Source organism: Amphiura filiformis, chromosome 2, assembly GCF_039555335.1.
Source record: "Amphiura filiformis chromosome 2, Afil_fr2py, whole genome shotgun sequence".
In the NCBI taxonomy this organism is placed as follows: Eukaryota; Metazoa; Echinodermata; class Ophiuroidea; order Amphilepidida; family Amphiuridae; genus Amphiura; species Amphiura filiformis.
Window position 1 is genome coordinate 87,302,435 of NC_092629.1, and position 5,284 is coordinate 87,307,718.

The following is a 5,284-nucleotide window of genomic DNA, read 5'->3' on the forward strand; positions in this document are numbered from 1 at the left end:
TCATGTACCCATCATGCATCATGCTTGTTAAAGTTAAAGTATATTATTTTCGACTATAAATAATAAGTTTCTATAATGATTCTATGAGTGACAACGGAATAAGGAAATGTGGTCCCGCGAGTGGGGCATAGTAGCGTAGACAGCGGGGGAAGCGGGAAGAGTGCCCCCTGACAAAAAAAAAGGAAAAGAAAAGTGCCCATCTGACATGTCTGACAAAAAATGAAAGAGAAACTCTGGAGGGCACTGGTAAAGAAAAGGGGCAAGGACCCGTCTTCCACCAAAATTCACCCCGATCTGTTGGCTAAAATAGTGTAAAATATAACATTTTTGCACGCTACGCGCGCACATTGTGCAAATAAAGCCCTTTTCACCCCAATCATGGGCCAAAATAGTGTAAATTACAAACTATTGGCGCGCTGCTCGCACACGTTAGCTCACGTTGTCCCAATAAAGCCCTTTTTGGAAGCTCAAAGACTTAACAGTGTGTAAAAAAACCGGTATACACTCTTCCCTCAGAGAAAACGGTTCTTGAAAATTTAAGGAACCAAAATGGTTCTTTCTGGTCTTTCCAAAACCGTTTTCAGGTCTAAAATGGTTCTTTCTGACCTTTCCAGAACTATTTTCAGGTGTGAAATGGCACTTTCTGTTCTTTGTAGAACTATTTAAGGGTCCACATACGGACAACTACCGGTATTTTATGTTCTACGTAGAACCGTTTTTTTCTAAGAGTGTACCCTCCGATAATACCGGGTCAAAATGATTCAACCCCGGGGGGGGCACTTCAATATGAAATGGATATAGGTGTAGGGCTGGCACTTTCGCACTAAGGGGCATTCGGTGAGAGCAAAATGTAAAAATATGGGGTCATTGGGTGAGAGCATGATTTTTGGCATTTGGTGAAAGCAAAATGTGAAAAATATGGGGTCATTGAGAACATGACCTTTTTTTTAAATGGAATCTTTGGGTAAGAGCCGAAAAAGCGCCACAGAAACCTCGAAAATTGAGTATCTAGTTCTAAATGGCTTTTTTCAAAATAAGTAACAAAATTCATAATAAATGAAAGTTGCTGTTCAAATTGGACTTGTAAGGGTCTTTGGGTGACAGATCAAATTGAAAAATAGGGGGTCTTCGGGTGACAGAGCATGGACAGAGCATGTGTTCGTAAAAAATATGGGGTCTTTGGGTGACAGCGATGCTGAAAAAGGGGTCTTAACAGCCCTACATACGCGTCACCTCCAAAGTTGGAGTGCCCCCCGGATTCAACAGGGATTTTTTTAATTACCATTTTGTCCTATGCTTCCCGCGGAACTTGATGGTGCATGGGTCTTCCGGGGTGTACAACGGTGTATCGGTATAAAGGGGGTCTTTCAGAAATTCGGAGCAGTGCCAAGTTTAATAATCAAGGGTCTCACCTGGGGGAGGGGAAACTTCAATAGCTTTCAATTAAGTAAGGGACATTCGGTGAGAACACAATTTTGAGCTTGCAACATTTCCTAACATGTTTCTACATCTTTTTAGGGCGTAATATCGAAACTGTGTCAAATATCTGTGCCCCTCCCCCTTTGACCTGCCAAAAGTCTTTGCCCACCCCCATAATTCGCCACCTCTCGTACACACAGTTATTATTGCGCCACCCCTAATTTGTGCAAAGTCCCTGTCCCTCGAGATGTGTTCCAGTGGGGTAGCCATCACTTTTACAGATGGTGGGCAAGTGGGGGGGGGGACTTTTTAGGGGGACCAACTTTGACGAATATGGTCAAAAAGGGATAAAAAGTATAAAAAAGGCCTAAAAATTTATTATCAGGGCAGCCAGCATCCCACGGGAGGGGAGCAAGCGGGGGGACTACTCACAGGGCCCCCTTGGTGACTTTGATGTGGTCTTATTTATTTGGATCAATGCCAACGCAAAGCATCACGGGAAGAGCTGAATATCTGCTGTGTATAGAATATTAAAAGGGAACCTGAAACTTCTTGGGTCGTTGCTTTTCAATAGGCCTATAAATTATATGGGTAACCCTGGTAGCATTTGTCGTTTTGACGTAATAGAGTATACAAGTAGTTTCAAGTTTACGGTCATAGCATTCTGTGAATTCATACATCGTGAATGCAGTAAAATTGTATTATCTGTCTGAATGGGTTTGCAAAATAATCGAGCCCGAGCTAGAATCTATTCATGCATTGTAATTTAACTCTTTCAATGCAGGCCTCATGATGCCTGATGTAATATGGACAACTTCGCCGTGTCCTTTTTATTTACAAATATTAAGGGGACTCGATCTTGTGTGCGTAATTATAGAGGGCCAGGGGATTCACTCTATCATTAAAAAAAATATTTGAAGAAGTCAAAGAGCCCTAGGAATAAAAACTGTAGTGTAATTCACGCCAGATACAATTTCTTTATACGACAAAAAATAATTTTTGTAATCGATAAAAAAACAAACGTTTTATATCAATTTTAAATTTAGCCTGAATCCGTAAATATGTTACCTCTCGCCATTTTTTAGGTCAAGGCTATTTTTACCATAAATATGCAGCGAACCATTGTTGAAGCTATTTCACATACATGTACAAAACATTCTAGAGAAAGAATGAGGCCATATAGTGTTGAAATATCTTTTGTTGATTTCGAATGATAATGTCATGAAGTCGTAAATTTTAAGGTCAAATTCCTGAAACCAAAACAAAACATTGCGACGCAGATAATTCCCGACTTACGCAATTTCATCATCACATCAGTGTCTTTATTATTTGTTTGAAACCTTTCCCAAACGTTCGTGCTATTTATGCATAAAACGGCTAATCTATCTTTACAAAACGCGTCTTTTTTTAGTAAACAAAAGGCTAAAGATGGCATTATGAGATTGATCTTTTATCATTACACTCATCCGTTCAACTGCAACGGTGGTCGAGCGGTAAAGCACTAGACGCGTAATCGAAGGAAGTTTCGAATCGCTCGGTTCGAGTTTTTTTCTTCAAAATTCATGATCGCATTCCGAAATGAGTCACTTGTCGGTAAATCATGTATCGTATCCTTAAGGTTATAGCAACTAAACATCTTTAAAAAAAAGTAACTAACCCCCCTTAAATAATGGCCATTATTCAAAAGGGGTTATTGTATTACAAATCTGTAAAATGCGTTGGTGGAAGCAGAATTTATTTCTGCGCATTTTGACACCTCATTTGAAACGATAGCCCAGAAAACAATAAACCACCGGTCTATTATTTAATGTAGTGAAGTCCAGATTTAAAAGTTGCACTAACATACAATTTTTACAATACAAAAACACTCAGATATCATTACACAGATTTCCTTCCATCACACTGAATGCAAAATCAATAGAATTTACTGCAACTTTCAAATCTTGGGCTACATTGATTTAAATGTACGCTGTAACGTCAATATTTAGTTAATTGCTACAAATGAGGTGTCAAAATGTGCAGAAATAAATTCTGCTTCCAACGCATTTTACAGATTTGTAATACAATCACACGTTTTTGAATAATGGTCATTATTTAAGGGGGGTTAGTTACTTTTTTTGAGATGTTTATTTTAAACTGTTGCGATTTGGTAGTACACAGCAACTTGCGAATGATAGTGAGCTTTGGCAAAATTTGCATTGATCTGTGATCATTTTCATATAGGGAGTGTGTAGAAGAATTCAAATGTCACAGATATACTTTTGTAGGTCCTGTGTTCTTGCGTTATGTTGTAAAGAGGGTTCAAACAACAATACTTTTGTAAAACGTACATGCTAATTTGCCACAAATTTTGTACCGGGTATATCGCGAATTTAAAAAAAATTATATTTGATATCATCAGGACTTTCCTGGTCATATTCAGAATGCAATTTGGTGTGTCTGATGCATGATGTGCTCTCAGGTGACTTGAAATTCTCCTTCAAAATGAAGATTTTGGCATCGGAAGAAAGCTCATTATTATAATATTTCTCAGAATCCCAGTAAAATTTTAGGCCTAAAATATTTTCCGTTTAGATGTTATGAACGAAAAGGTGATAGTCTCATCCCCAATTGTGGTATACCACACATACCGTGAAACACGTTTTTACTTCTAATATCAAGTGTAATTTACCTCAAAACTTGGGAATTTGATTATTTTGGTATATCATCAGGCCTCAATGTGAGATACAAAACGCAATACGCAAAAATAAATCTGACCACCTACCTTTAAGGGATCTGGAATCAGCGTTTTAAACGTTTCGAAAGTACTTTTTGTGGGACATGAGAGCACATCAGACATATCGAATTGCATTCTGAATACGAAGAATGTCTTTGATATCAAATAATTTTCAATTTTTGAAATTCACGATATACCGGTAGTACAAATTTTATGACAAATTATTAAAATTTGAATGATATTTTTCCCATTTTTGATATATAACAGTCCTCGAAGTAAATTTTATAAATCTAATGATATGTTCTTAAAGTGTATGCAGCTGGGAGGAAAAGCCGACGATCAATTGAAAATTTTGACATTTCATATTGAAGATATGGATTTTTTCCAAAAAAGACCTAATTTTTTTTGGTGTTTTGGGGAAAAAAATCATATCTTCAATACGAAAGGTCACAATTTTCAACTGATCGTCGGCTTTTCATCCCACCTACATACACTTTAAGTATAAATCATCAGATTTATAAAGTTTTCTTCGAGTACTGTTAATATCAAAAATAACCATTTTTAATGATTTGCCATAAAATGTGTATTATACATTACGAATTTCAAAAACTCAAAATTATTTGATATCAGAAGGACAGTCTTCATATTCAGAATGCAATTCGATATGTCTGATGTGCTCTAATGTCCCACAATAAATACTGTCCAAACGTTCATACCCCATCCCTTAAAACAAGAACAATTGGATACTTAGGCCTATAATAAGTCATTTCCACTAGCCTAATAATGTATGATGATATCACATTATTTACATTGAACTAAATCAACAATCTAATTTTGTCTCTTTATCTTAAGATCTAACAAAAAGTTTTCTTTAAGGTACACTGTTTAAATATGCCCTATGGTTGCCCTTGCCAAGAATAGTTCCTAACTACTATTTCTGTATTTTCTTATCAATCTTAAATATATTGAAGGCTAACACTTTGATTTGAGTACATAATCAACATGGTCATGCCCCTGGTCATGCCAAGATTACATGTGGTTTTTGTGTCTGTCTTTCTTTCCTTCCTTCCTTCCTTCCTTCATTGATTCCTTCATTGATTCATTGATTGATTGATTGATTGATTGATTGATTGATTCATTCATTCATTC